The sequence below is a fragment of the Malaya genurostris genome, chromosome 2 (genome assembly GCF_030247185.1).
Source record: "Malaya genurostris strain Urasoe2022 chromosome 2, Malgen_1.1, whole genome shotgun sequence".
In the NCBI taxonomy this organism is placed as follows: Eukaryota; Metazoa; Arthropoda; class Insecta; order Diptera; family Culicidae; genus Malaya; species Malaya genurostris.
In genome coordinates, this window is record NC_080571.1 from 220938600 (window position 1) to 220954741 (window position 16142).

The window sequence follows — 16142 nt, forward strand, 5'->3', positions numbered from 1 at the left end:
ATTTACATTAAACTTTTCACTACTGCTTTTACGCAACTCAATATCTATTCTGACGTAACACACTGATGCATAAAAGATGAAACGTTAAACAAGTCTTGGTATTACATTCCTTTTGTGGAGTTGGATCTTCTGTTTCAACAGACTTCGCAGCCGATTCGTAGTGTACAAAAGCATTAAATGGCTGATGGTATGATCCTACAGGCACTAATAATCCTTCCAAGTCAGGACTCGAACATACAACTACTGGTTTGTAAGACCAGCGCCCTTCACATCGAACCACCAACACGGGCTGAATATAGTTATGTGGGCTTAGTTAAAAACCTGAGGGTAGTTTTTAACAAGTACATTGTCACAATCTATATGGTTAGCGATCCGAAACTTGTTTAGTGAAAGAATGCTTTCGAGCAAAATAAAAATTCGGTGGTTTAATACTACTTATGTCCCTACAATTGAGACTGCAAATTCTCCGAATATGTGCTTGGAGATCTTAAAAGGGTTATCTACATATTATATGAATAATAATGTCGTAATATTGTCAATATTATTTTGCCGGCGTTTAACCTTGTTCATTGCATTTCCCTAAAATGTATAAAGTCAGAAGCTGTATATCGGTATAAAAGTTACCTCGCAACAGAAATGCACGAAATGCGAATTGATTCAATGCTGAAGTGATTTTTGTAAAAGACTCTAATGCTCGTTGGGATTCATTTATGGCCCTAATATAGACCAGACTGGTGTGTTGAACATTAACACAGCTCCGTGCATTTTTGTCGTATGCTATGCCGTATGCTAAATATTGATTTAATACGCACTTATTTGGCGCGAAGTTAACACTACGAACGGTTCACCAAACTAATAATTATTTCCTCGGATTTGCGGGTTTCAGTGCAATAATATATCGCGAAGCTTTTTGAGATTTATTTCGATGAATTTCTCCATTGGTTGATGTTCGATGTGTGAAATTTGCGAAATTACCCTCAGGTCAGTTTTGTAAAGAATGGCGTAGTCGTCCGTCAAAAGATGTAATTTCCGACATGGTACCCTTCGAAGGTAGGACTCGAATCTAAAACTGTTTCATCAAACAAGCAGCAATTCAACTTGATAACCAGTCCAAAGTTGCAATTTGTCAATCCTGTCAAATGACTTTGACAGACTGACTAAAATCATCGTCAACTGTAATCAGTACGGTAAAAGTGACTGTCAAATGAGATACTCGATAGTTCTATGACCAAGTAGAAGTATACTGAGTCAAAGACAAGCGCCTTTTTTGTTTTCTCTCTCATTCTCCTATTATATATGAATATAATACATCAGGCAGTGAAGATAATGTCAATCAGCAGCTCTGAACCAGTCTAACAAATCACTCAATAAGTCGTGTGACTATCTAAGAAAAAGAATTTTTGTTCAAAAATAGATTTTATTCTCCAAGAGCAGTACAATCATTCCAACTCTTCCCTAACATTTCGATTCCGTGCTCGTAGACGGATTTGTCTTTTGCATCATAAAAGGCTTCACATTAGCATGAATTTCTTACCGGCGAGAATTTTTTTAAGATCAGCGAATAGCCAGTAATCACTGGGAGCCCGATCAGAACTATACGGTGTATGGGGAAGCAATTCAAAGTGTAATCCGTTCAATTTAACCATCGTTACCATCGACTTGTATATCGGTACATTGTCTTGGTGAAACAGTGTTTTTTTCTACATATGAAGTCGTTTTTCCTTGATTTTTGTATTCAAACTTTCTTACTACCCCATGTCCTATCGTTTGTTTTTCCTGTCTTAAGATAGTCGATGAAGATTATACCATGTGCATCCCAAAATACGGAAGCCATAGCCCACCCAGCTGACTGTTGTGTCTTTGTAAGCTTCGGATGTCGTTTCCCGACAGCAGTCCACTCAGACGATGATCGTTTTGATTTCAGAGTATAGTGATGGATCCATGTTTCATCAGTTGTCACATATCTATGCACGGAACGACCGAAATTAGCTTTGCGCCTAATTCGTATTACTGTTTTTGAATTAGTTGATTTTAACAACAAAATTTCCAAAATAACTATAAAATTAGTTAAAATTGAGAATTCACTTTACTGAAAAAAGCTCTTATTTTTAGAGAATGTGTTTAGTTGGCGAATATCCTGGACACAAATTAGCAATATTTCAATCCAACACGAAATTCTCATTGACAACTAATTTTGTTATTAAAATCAGAAAATTTGTTTCTATTTATCTATCACCATCATTACTGAAGGACAGCACAAAGAAAACAAAAATGAAATGGGTTTTATTAACAAGTTTATTAGCCAAAAACTCATGAGAAGTGTCAAAGCAAAACAATCCATTAAAAAGCTAAAAAGGACAGGCTTGTTGAAACTGCTTGCAAATTGATTTGATGTTTTTCGCATGTGTTACGATATATCCATATATAAATGTCCAAGCCGATATGTGAAAATGACGTAAACTCTTAGTGGAAAGTGTATTTATTCAGAATTTGTGCGCATTTGAAGCGATTGTGCGTCATAATGTTTTTACGCGGAACAGTGAAGTGATGTATATGTCAAACGATGTTTTTGTATCTTCCAAACTTCCGGGATGTGCCGTCCAGTGTACTAGGGTAACAGAGGTATTTTGGCCCACTTTAAGATTGATTTTATTTTGGCCCACTTTGTAAAAATATCCTCCAAATGTTATAATATCTTTGAAACCCCCTTCCGCAATAGGTAATTAAATGTGATTAGCTTCAAATTGATGCAACATGGGTTACTTAACATCGATTAAATCCGATGAAATTGATAAAGTTTGTTAGGTGGCCCAAAATATATGAAGTGGCCAAAATACCTCTGTTACCCTACTTGTATTCGGTTTTTGTTTTCTGAGTGCTTAAAGTTTTCAGCGAGAGAGTCGATTTTACGAAGTCGAATGAAGAAAACAGCGATTTAGAAGAAAATTTTTTAAAAAGAAATGTCTTTTTCTCCAATACAACAACATTTATACCTGCCACTGAAATTTATACCTGCCACTGAAATTTTTTTCGATAGTAGTGTGCCTAGTGGCTAGTAGTCATTACGGTGTTAACATTTTCTCGGTGACAGAGCGCCATATAGCTGCAAATTGCAGAAGCCATTTATGCTGGTTGAAAACAACGTTTTATTTCTCTAATTCAACTAAAAAACTAGTTGAATGGAAATGAAATGTGCCTTAGCTAAGAAATGACAGCACGTTTAATTGGTGAATTCAACTAAAAAAATAGCCATTTCAACAAATATTTTATTATTATTAAGGGAGTTAGAATTAAAAAATCTAAATTAGCAAAAGTAAGATTTTTTTTAGTTGTCTCGTGCAAAAATTTATTAATTACACCGCTCTGAATCATCAACACGTTGTTGTTTTTGATCTGCTATACGTATGAGTAAACGCGGCACCCCCTATGGAAAAAGCTTCCTCGTGGTCCAATGTTTATGTATAGTTGAAGAACACACTACCTTCTGATATCTTTGCCACCTCAGATATCTCACGCAGTTTCAATTTACGATTAGATGTAACCAATCTGTAGACTTTTTTGATATTTTCTGTTTAATTCTGGTTAGTCAGGATAACGCTTTTGAAGCCATTGGCAAGCTTGTGCAGTATTTTCTTCGGGAGCGGACCATTTCACCGGAAGTCGTTTTTCCGAAAGAGTCATTTTACCGAAAAGAAAAATTTCGCCGAAAACGGTACATCATACTATTATTTTTTTGTGTTATTATATCTCCTGGATAATAAATATGGCACAATCACATAACCGAAGCCAAGATGGTTCAGCGGCACAAAGCCGCCCCGGCGACGACAGCTGAGTTGGCCGCCGACCCATAGTGGTTGGTAGCGGCCTCTCGCATACAAACACTTTCTTTCTTTCTAATCGAAATGTCAAGATATTTCACATACTTCATTAACGTTCTCATGGATTTGACAGTGATAGCGCTATCTATGTGTCAATCACACGACTAATTTAGTGATGTGTTGGCATGCTAAAGAATCTACAATAATTTTTTAAAAATCTTGTTCTATATTGCATGGAACAAACAAACTTGTTCACTTCATACAACGGTGAGATAGGTATTTTATATGGAATAAAACAACTTTAAATTGATTTAAAGTTCAACGACGTAGAACAATCTATTCAACTAGCATCCTTTATCAATTTGTAACTGAAACTGGATCGAATTTCATCGAAATTCACCGAACCGGTGTTTGTCAAAGTTGAAAATAATTGCGTTCAGCATTCCAAATTTTCTCCAATCGGATAGATTACAAATAGGCTGATGCTTCTTTCTTCAAGTGATAACTAATCCTCATGGCACTGATATTCCTGATATAGCGCTCCCCTGCCTTAGATAAATAAAATAATTTCAAAATTTAATTAGATTTGACAGACGGGTGAAATCGCTTTGAAAAACCCAACCCTTCCAATCCGTCGACATTTCAATCGAATTCAATAATTGCTGTAGCGTGTCGATAAAATTAGTGAACCTAACTAAGCGTGAATTTATGCTCAATTCCTGCCCGGGAATCATTAGTTCTACCTTTATTGTCCTCCGCGGCTCGACAATTATGCTGCTGGTATTTCCCATTTCGAGACTCACACCGTAAACTCAATCAAAAGAATGAGGCTGCCATTAATTATTAACTGGCGCACCGATCCTATTGGGAGCTTAGCTCGGGAGCAATTTGTTCCATGCAAAAATCTTCCACCGCACCGAAAACGAAGGCAACGACGACGACGACGACGACGACAACGATTACACCTTCGATAGGATCCGCCCTCTGTTATGTAACGGTGGCGCATTTACCTACGTCTGTCTGGTGCCACCTTCCGGTCTATGTCAGCCCTCAAACCACACAGCCTACTGTTGAAGATAAATCCGTTGCCGCAAGTTTGCCTATCTTTCTGCCGCATCCGCCGTGATGTTGTGCCACACCGTGCGATTTGGTTCGTTTCGGTTCCCACAAAGCCGACTTCAGTTTTCTGATTCGCTCCACCAACGGAACTTTATTTTTCCGGAGTAAGTGCAATTAAAACTCGGAGCAATTATTATTTTCTACACGATTAAATTCAATCCTGGTAATGCTTCGGTAAAGATTTTCTTTGTATAGCATCTCTGTTTTCAATTCTCGCAAGAGATTTTACTCCACAGGATCAAAGTGTGTTAGTTGGTGTGTGCGGTTGAGTAGCGTGTCTTCGCATAAACTGTTCTTTTTTAAGCATAAATCAACTCTTATAGAGATAACGAATTGTGTTACAACACTGTGAGATGCGGTGAAACATAACTCTTGAGACCTTACCCTTTTTACTAATTTGCTATTCCTACTGCATTTGGCATTACCCAAGCCAACGTCTCACATTCGAGTTTCATCCTGGAAGGATTTTTAGTACAAGTACGTATTCGCACTCAGAATGTGCAACAATCAAGTGAAATAAAAAAATCGATAATTTAAAACAATCATCCGTGGTATTTTCTAAGCACATTTCACACACATTTGTTTTTTTTTCTGCAGAAACTAAATATATAATCCAACCGGAATTTTTTTTCCATTTGCCTTCGGGAAACATGGTTTAAAGTTCTACCGTACGATTGCTTTTCCAAGCGTCGTCCAATAATCGGATTAGAAATGACACTTTTTGTTTCACTTCTAAAGTTGATTTGAGAAGTAATTTGTTCAGGATTGCTATCCACTAATTGGTGTTTCAGGACTTTAGGTCGGAGATAGTTTCGTATACACACGGGATACTCACGCGAGCTACATTCCTTCACTACGGGATGATTGGTTTACTTGATTGTTTCCATTGAGAAGGGTAACCATTTTCGGAGACCTTCTATTTCGGTTAGTAGTGAATCGGTACGCAATTCACGTCATTTTTATTGAGAGCGATCTCCAGGCGTGGATTACAAGTCGCCAGCAGAGCTTAAAATTGTTACGCATTTTCAACGAAAGAATCCAATCCAACAGCCTCATATTCGTTTTTTAACTGTCTCATTCGTAAATGATCGCATCCGAAACAAACGAAAGAGACGAAGCTTTTTCATCTCTCATTGCAAAAAAGAGAGTATCAATGCCACCGTCACTCAATCCCCTATGACAAGACGAAACTGAAGGAACGTCTACAGAGAGAATCGGTCGAATTTTTTTTTTGTTTCAATTATAGAGGTTTTAACCTTAAGGTCATTCGCCTCTAAGGGCCAGAAAAACTTTCCGACCCTATGTGCGGGGTTGGGAATCGAACCCAGGTGGGCTGCGTGAAAGGCATCGACCATTCTTTAATCGAAACAATGCAAATCTGTGACGTTTGGCTATAAAAAGTGTCGAAAATATGATAAATCGTAGAAATTACACCTCAGAACCTTTTCAAACCGGAAAGTGCTATACATATGAGCACTAGAAATAGTCGGGTAAGCATTTTTTTCAAACCCCAACCCGACCCGTACCCTATTGAAAGTTAAAAACTTTTACCCGTACTCGAACTAAACCTGAGATTAATTTTTCTTCCAAACTGGAACCCGACTCGACCCAAGCTCGAAAGAACTTCCGAAACCCGAAAAGAATCAAAACCCGAGACCGGACCAAGTCTTTCAACACGAACCCGTTAAAAATTGAAAAAACGGCACCCGAACCCAGCATTAATTTTTCTGTACTCGAACCCGACAAATACCCGAATTGAAAGTCGGATTTGGATCAAATTCACTAATTTTGTATGAGACCATAAGTATTTTAATTGGAATTTTAGTTTCTTTTTTTAATAACTATTTATTGGAATACGAGTTAAAATTAATTTATTAAGATTTAAACTGGGTGTTCAGTCACAAGTGGTGAATTTTCAGCCCTTTTATATACATGATTTTGTGAGTACCATGAAAACATGTTTGCTTCCGCAATTCTGAGATTTTTGTGTAGGAAAAATTGTAAACCTACTTGTATTGTGTAATGGAAAAAAGGAACTCATATACTAACTTACTAACTAATACAGCGAGCGAATCGATTCAATTGAAGATTGCATCGATTTTTGTCGGAATTTGCTTATAATATTTGTGAGTCTGTGTAACTCATTTGTACTAAACCAGGGAGGACGCTTCAAAATCATTTTCAGAATTTTATTCCTAATCATTTGAAGCGTTTTCTGCTTGGTGGAACAACAACTTGACCAAATTGGTACTGCATAAAGCATGGCTGATCTGAAAATTTGTTTACAAGTTAAAAATTTGTTTTTCAGACAGAGGTTAGAATTTCTGTTTATAAGAGGATATAAACATTCAATATATTTATTACACTTTGCCTGGATTCCTTCAATGTGATCCTTGAAAGTGAGTTTTTTTTTGTCATACGTTAAACCTAAGTATTTAGCTTGATCAGACCATGTCAATTCCAAGCCATTCAATTTGAGAATGTGATTATTGTTTGGTTTAAGAAAAGAAGCTCTTGGCTTATGAGGAAAGATAATTAATTGCGTTTTTGCTGCATTTGGTTTAATTTTCCATTTTGACAGATAATCACTGAAAATATTTAAACTTCTTTGTAGGCGACTGCAGATCACTCTTAGATTTCTACCTGTGGCTAACAGACTTGTGTCGTCACAGAATAGCGATTTCTGACAACAAACGGGTAGATTTGGAAGATCAGAAGTGAACACCGGCTCGTACGGGTAGCAATTCAGATTTACAATTCTGATAGCTAACCTGAAGAGTACGATCAGTTAAATAATTTTGAATCATTTTGATCAAAGAAATAGGAAACTGGAAGTCGGACATTTTTGCCATTAAACCTTTGTGCCAAACACTGTCGAATGCTTTTTCTATGTCTAGAAGAGCAACTCCAGTGGATAACCCAGAAGATTTATTTGCTTTTATCATGTTCGTTACTCTAACAAGTTGATGAGTAGTTGAATGTTCATGACGAAATCCAAACTGCTCTGGTTAAAAAAATGAATTCTCATTTATATGAGTCATCATTCTCAACAAGATAATTTTTTCAAAAAGTTTACTGATAGAAGAAAGTAAGCTAATTGGTCGATAACTTGATGTTTCTGCTGGGTTTTTATCAGGTTTGAGGATAGGAATTACTTTAGCGTTTTTCCATCTTTTTGGGAAAGGACCTAATGAAAAACGCTTTAAAAGGCTATAGCAGGATGAGCATGTGAAATCTGCCCCCAAAGGTAATTCATATTGTTATACCACATTCGAAAGGTCATAGACTGCAAAGAATTTCAAGTTTCAACCCTTTAACTGCCAGTTTGACGGAGCTAGGGTGGTTCTATTGATTTATATTTTATTTGATTTTTAAAGCAACTGCTCCTCCGAAAAGTTTGAAAAAAATCGGGCATGTTTAAGGCATTATGGGGATGCTTTTAAATTTATTTCAAATTTTTTGAATATGTATTTCTTTTATTAAATACCCTTCTTAATCCACCTAGTGGTGTGATAATGCCTTTCTCTTCTTTCATAACAGTCTCATGAAAATATGTTTCATACTTTTATTAAATAATTTTGTATACTAATTTTGTCACCAATTTTTCGAGTAGTTCACAAAAGCATGCTTCAGTGTTTATGTCACACAGTTAGCATCATTTTTCCCAACTAGTGCTTGACATTGCATTGCCTATTTGTAATCAGTGATGCTAATCTAAAAAAAGCCTTCTTAGTCCACTTAGTGGAATTTTCATATATCTTGAAAAATTACCATAGGGGGGAGTACATGAAATTTTCGAAATCGAAAAAAAAGTTTTGATGCCAAAAGGCTTAGAATTGCATGAAACGTCAAGATTTAGTGTCATCTCGAAAAAATTTTTTTTTGTTAAAGTCGACTTTTTGGGACTATGAAAGTCCCAGAAAGTTGATTTTTTCAAAAATTTTTTTTTGAGATGACACTAAATTTCGATGTTTCATGCAGTTTTAAGAGTTTCAGCATCAAAAAAAATTTTCGATTTTGGAAATTTCATGGTGCTTTTTCAAGATCGAAAATTGTCAAACCTTTACCACCGGGCAGCACCCCTTAAGCATGTCCGATTTAGGTCAAATTTTGCATGAAGGCTTTTTTCGAGGTGCTTAAACTTTTGAGCACTAGAACTTAATGAAAATAGAGGTGATCCCAAAATTTTGGCACCCTTATATATAAGAGCGGTAAAAATCATCGTGTTTTGTCGGTTACGTCACTTATACCATCATATATGTGGAACCAAAAGTCACAACCATTTGATCTTCGAACTTGATCAATGGCCCGACAGTAGCTTTCAAACGAACTCAAGTTTGTTAAAATCGGATTAGTCATCTCTGAGAAAATTGAGCGGTTCAAATACAACGCTTTTTGTCGGTTACGTCACTTACACAATCATATCTCCGGAACCAAAAGTCACAGCCATTTGATCTTCGAACTTAATCAATGGTCCAATAGTAGCTTTCAAACGAGCCCAAGTTTGTTAAAATCGGTTCCGCCATCTCTGAGAAAATTGAGCGCGTTCAAATATCTTCGAAAAGTGCACACACACACACACACACATACATACACACACACACACACACACACACACACACACACACACACACACACACACACACACACACACACACACACACACACACACACACACACACACACATACATACACACAGACATTTTCCGATCTCGTCGAACTAAGTCGAATGGTATATAACACTATGGGTCTCCGAGGCTCCGTTCGAAAGTCGGGTTTTTCAGCAATTCTAATACCTTTCTATAGAGAAAGGCAAAAATACTAGAAAATTTTGAAACATATTTTTTCCCTCTTCCAATTTTTCCACCACCCTGGTTTTTTTAGTCATAAATAAAGAATTTTTTTACATGTTAAAGTGGTATGTTTTCATATTTTTAAAACATGTGGACGACCAAAATATTTGATTTTTTCTACAAAATAATTAAAAGTCGACCATGCGTCCCCATCAAGTTCTGTTAAAAGGAAACGCACGGTGCTTTGTTCTAGTAGTTTATGCAACTCAAGCGCAGGGCTTAGAAATCAAAGTAACGAAAAGGAGGAAATGAGTATCAACCTTTGCATAATACATACACGATCACACTTCGAGTACAACCTAGAAAGCTACGAAGCAAGAACTTACTGGTATGTGGTTCTTATATGAATGGTAGTAATATATGAACGTCGCGAGTGATTAAAGTGAAAGATTACAATAAAAGCTCATTTTTTCAGTGCTATTTTTGATAAGACTCGGAAAATCCTCCGAATTTTCCAGCCATTTTCACCCTGTAAAGTATTTCAAAGGTCTGTATGTTTTTGGTTTTGTCAAATTTTTCAAAATTTCCATCGAAATTTTCCTAAAACCACCCGCGCGCATGGTACTTGGACGATTGCCTTAAACGATTTCTGCTCTGGAAGGTTTAAGTCCGGTTTTGGCATACATAGAATATTAATTCGGTTTTCGTATTCAAAACTACTTAAAGAGGGTTTCAATGATAAGTTGCACTTATCAGCCGTTCATATAACGCTCAATCACTTTTTGAAATCTGCTATGTTTCAAACAGTATCACACATAGAGATTTTTTGATAAAAAGCTTTGGAAATTAATATTTCATTCATGTCAATTCATGTTACCTTGATCTAGGTCGAATAAAACTCTAAAATTATAGAGGTCTATAACTCCAAAACGGAACTGGTATCGATCGATTTTCACTATTTTTCGGATTCAAAAGAAAGTTATTATGAATAGATTTTCATTAAGATCCAACTTCCGATTCTGCAATTCCAGAAATATGACCTTATGGCTATTAACCTCTCCGGATCAGAAAAACTCCACCAAAAAAATTAAAACTTGCATATAAATGTACACAAAAAGTTATAAATTTTCAAAACTGCTCTCACACATTCATTTCAAATTAACTTCTATATCGAATATATAAACACAGAATCAGGAATACATTTAAAAAATATGGCTAGATTGATTTTTCTGCTCATTTGATAGAACGGTTTGCTATGAATTTAGGAATAGTTTAGGCATTATTTTGTCAAAGTTTTGCACTTAATTAGAATATAGCACCTATATGTAGTAAATCCTGCAGTTGAATTCTTGAATTTTACAGGCAGTGAAACTTCGAAGACACTCTTGAATCAGGGTTGGAAAAATCAAGATATCAAAATATCATCAATTCGTAATCACTAGCGAAGATGATCGCTTGTGATCTTTTCCAATAAAGATCACTAATGATCTGATCAGTTTATCAGATATCTTTGAATCACTTCTATCAAAATCAATATTGACCTTCCATCACACAAAATCGATAGTGATTTTGAGCTACTATTATCACTGATTTCTGTAAGATCAAATCACTGGAAGATTCGATCAGCTTCGAGCATTGTGGAAAAAAATCACATATGAGCAAGATCAGACATGAGTGCCGATTGATTTACGTCTAAAATCTTATAGGAATTTTTTTTTAAATAACTATTTATTGGAATATGAGTTAAAATTAAATTATTAAGATTTAAATTGGGTGTTCAGCCACAAGTGGTGACTTTCCAGCCCTATTATTTATATGATTTGTTTGTTACCATGAGGACATTATTTGCTTCCGCAATTCTGAGATTTTTGTGTAGGGAAAATTCTAAACCTACTTGTATTGTGTAATAGGGAAAAGGAACTTGCTTATAATATTATGTGACACTACATCTAATGGTTCTATATTTGTGAGTCTGTGTAACTCATTTGTACTAAACCAGGGAGGACGCTTCAAAAACATTTTCAGAATTTTATTCTGAATCCTTTGAAGCGTTTTCTTCCTGGTGGAACAACAACTTGACCAAATTGGTACTGCATAAAGCATGGCTGGTCTGAAAATTTGTTTATAAATTAACAACTTGTTTTTTAGACAGAGCTTAGAATTTCTGTTTATAAGAGGATATAAACATTTAATAAATTTATTACACTTTGCCTGGATTCCTTCAATGTGATCCTTGAAAGTGAGTTTTTTGTCATACGTTAAACCTAAGTATTTAGCTTGATCAGACCATGTCAATTCCAAGCCATTCAATTTGAGAATGTAATTATTGTTTGGTTTAAGAAAAAAAGCTCTTGGCTTATGAGGAAAGATAATTAATTGTGTTTTTGCTGCATTTGGTTTAATTTTCCATTTTGACAGATAATCACTGAAAATATTTAAACTTCTTTGTAGGCGACTGCAGATCACTCTTAGATTTCTACCTGTGGCTAACAGACTTGTGTCGTCACAGAATAGCGATTTCTGACAACCAACGGGTAGATTTGGAAGATCAGAAGTGAAAATATTATACAAGATTGGAGCTACACTCGAACCCTGCGGAACACCGGCTCGTACGGGTAGCAATTCAGATTTACAATTTTGATAACTAACCTGAAGAGTACGATCAGTTAAATAATTTTGAATCATTTTGATCAAATAAATAGGAAACTGGAAATCAGACATTTTTGCTATTAAACCTTTGTGCCAAACACTGTCGAATGCTTTTTCTATGTCTAGAAGAGCAACTCCAGTGGATAACCCAAAAGATTTATTTACTTTTATCATGTTCGTTACTCTAACAAGTTGATGAGTAGTTGAATGTTCAGGACGAAATCCAAACTGTTCTGGTAAAAAAATTGAATTCTCATTTATATGAGACATCATTCTCAACAAGATAATTTTTTCAAAAAGTTTACTGATAGATAAAAGTAAACTAATTGGTCGATAACTTGATGTTTCTGCTGGATTTTTATCAGGTTTCAGGTTTTTCCATCTTTTTGGGAAGTAAGCTAATGAAAAACACTTGTTGAAAATTTTAACCAGGAGTCTCAAGGCAACATCGGGAAGATTTTTAATAAGAATATTAAAAATTCCATCATTACCAGGAGCCTTCATATTTTTGAGTTTCCTAATAATTGATTTAATTTCGTCAAAATTCGTCTTAATAATGTCATCGTGTGATAACACTTGGGTTGAAATATGCTCATATTTCAGTGAGACTTCATTTTCAATATGACTCACAACGTTCAAGTTAAAATTGTGTACACTCTCGAACTGCTGAGCAAGTTTTTGAGCTTTTTCGCCATTTGTAAGAAGTATTTGATTTCCTTCCTTGAGAGCAGGAATTGGTTTCTGAGGTTTCTTAAGAACCTTAGAAAGTTTCCAGAAAGGTTTAGAATATGGTTTAATTTTTTCAACTTCATTAGCGAAATTTTCATTTCGCAAAAGAGTAAATCTATGTTTAATTTCTTTTTGTAAATCCTTAACTATGTTTTTCATAGCAGGATCACGAGAACGTTGATATTGTCGTCGACGAATATTCTTAAACCGAATGAGCAGTTGTAGATTGTCATCGATGATAGGAGAATTTTATTTGGTTTGAGCTTCTGGAACTGAAAGATTTCTAGCTTCGATAATGTAATGATTCAAATTATCAATTGCTGTGTCGATGTCCGCAGAATTTTCTAAAATAGTTTCATGATCCACATGATTTTCAATGTGAGATCTGTAATCCAACCAATCAGCTCTACGATAGTTGAATATAGGATTAATTAAAGCTTCGTTGGAAAGTCTGAATGTTACAGGACGATGATCTGAGTCAAAGTCAGCATGTGTAATCGGTTCACTACAAATGTGACTTTGATCTGTTAGAACCAGATCAATTGTAGACGGGTTTTTCACGAAGAGAAACAAGTCCGATTACTTGGATGACGAACTGTGAAGTAACCAGCTGAGAGTTGATTATGAAGTATTTTACCATTACTGTTATTTTGCCTACAATTCCACTGGACATGCTTAGCATTTAAGTCCCCTATTACGAAAAATTTCGATCGATATCTTGTGAGTTTTTGCAAATCGCCTTTAAAGAAATTTAATTGTTCGTCGGTGTATTGGAATGGCAAATATGCTCCAGCGATAAAATAAATTCCATGAATGGTTTCAACTTCGATTCCCAAGCTTTCAATAACTTTAGTATTGAAAGAAGGTAAAATTCGATGTTTAATTTGCCGTTGGACAAAAATGGCAACTCCACCACCCATTCCAGTAAACCTGTCATATCGATGAACCACATAATGTGGACTGCTTTTCAATTTGATATTTGGTTTGAGAAAAGTTTCTGTCACAATGGCAATATGAATTTTGTGAACTTTGAGAAAATTATAAAATTCATCGTCACTCAATTTCAAAGATCGAGCATTCCAATTTAAAATATTTAAATAATTATTTAACATCACTGTTAAATTTTAAATTCATTATAATATTATTTGCAAATTTCCATCCGATTTGAAATGCTTCAAAAAGTGATGAAGTCGAATTCATTTGGATGATCATTTAAAAAAGTTGATCTTGTAGGTAGATCATTTTATTTTCAGTTATATCGCCTAAATCGACATCATTTAAAGAAGCGAATGGCATTGAAGGAATATTTGTAGGTAGACTGCCATTAGAAGAAGATGATTTGGCCGGTCTACCTAGTAATAAATTGTTTTTCGTTAGAAGATGAACTGCAAGGCGTTCCTGTGTTTTGATTATTGACATTAAAAGAATTAAGTGGTAGATTTCTACCTGTTATACTAGCATAACTGACATTAGAAGAAGATGATGACGAGGTCGATCTACCTGTCAATAAATTGTTTTCGTTAGAAGACGAATTGGCAGGCGTACCTGTTTTTTGTTTTAAATTCGAAGAAATAGGTGCCTTAGAAGAATTAGGCGTGGCATTTGTAACGGTTTTTTGATTTTCAGGTATGTTCTGTAAATTTAAGGTCGTTGATTTGACTTGTTGTCTAAGCGAACGAGCGTTTAAAATTTTTTCCCTGACAGAACATTTCAAATAATTGGATTTATGATCTCCATTGCAATTTGAACATGAAAATTTATCAGTGGTTTCATTCATTGGACAAACGTCTTTCGAATGCAGTTTACCACAATTCAAACACCGTATATCCATATGACAATTTTTGGTTCCATGACCGAAGCCTTGGCAACGACGACATTACGTTAAGTCGGCAATACGATTATGCCGTTTATAATGTTCCCAATGAATTTTAATGTGGGAAATGAAACGTACTTTTTCTAAAGTTTTCAAATTGTTTACATCACTTCGATTGAAGTGTATTAGTTCATGGGAAATTCCAGAGCGTGGTTTAGAAGTACCATTCGCTCTTTTTTTCATAAGTATTACTTGGGAAGGGGCAAAACCAAGCAATTCTTTTATTTCATTTTTAATTTCATCAATACTTTGATCATTTGATAAGCCTTTCAAGACAGCCTTGAGACCCTTCTGATTTTATATCATATGAATAAAATTTATGAAGTTTCTCGGACAAATATCGAATAAGTCGTTCGTAATCTTCCAATCCATCAACCAAGACTCGACATTCTCCTCTTCGTCCGATTTGAAATGAGACTTTTACTTCCGGGAGAAAAGTAGAAAGCTCAGTACGGAATGCTTTGAAGTCGGAAATCATCACCGTCACTGGTGGCATAGATTGTTGTTTCTTCCCAGAACGACAAGCGTCCATTTTGGGAATTTTTGAAGAATTTTCTTCTATGTCGCTACAATCGGATTCAGGAAGAATCTCGTAAATATTGTTAGACGGCATAGGATCAACGGAAGGGAAATCCGTCCGTTGTCTTTTATTTTTACATTCAGATTCTATAAGATCGTGAATGTTATTAGAAAAATGTTGAATAACGGATTGTGATTTATTCCGTATTGAATTATTTTTAGCCTTAGGCTTGTTGCCTTTCCGATTGGACGCAGGCATTTTTGAAATGAATGGAATTTTGAATAATAGTTCTTTGAATAGCTAGCCTTTAAAAATGCTGATTAATTTCTTAGTCACTCTAATATCACTCTTTAATTTTTAGTCTTTAAAAAGACTGTTAGTGATTCAGGTAGCCTTGAAAAAGACTGAAGCCTGAATCAATGAAACTCTAGGTAGCCAGAAAAAATTTCCAGGAGCCAAGAGCTATATGCGTGCGGTGCGAACGACTGTTCAACACCGACTGATATAGGAATTTTTAACTAAGGGTAACGCGTGTCAATGAGACTTTTAAAATCGTGGCAAATTAGTAATTTTGTAGCTGTGGGAAGTTTAGTGATGGGTGATAAGGAATATTAAAGGAGCATGTAAATCAATGATTTTT

General features: G+C 35.4%; 1 protein-coding gene across 1 annotated transcript in view; it reads left to right on the top strand.

The window, feature by feature from the left end:
- The window catches only part of LOC131427685 (serine-rich adhesin for platelets-like), a 460655-nt gene that overhangs the window by 328085 nt on the left and 116428 nt on the right, over window positions 1-16142 (top strand). The gene's annotated exons all lie outside the window — the stretch shown is intronic.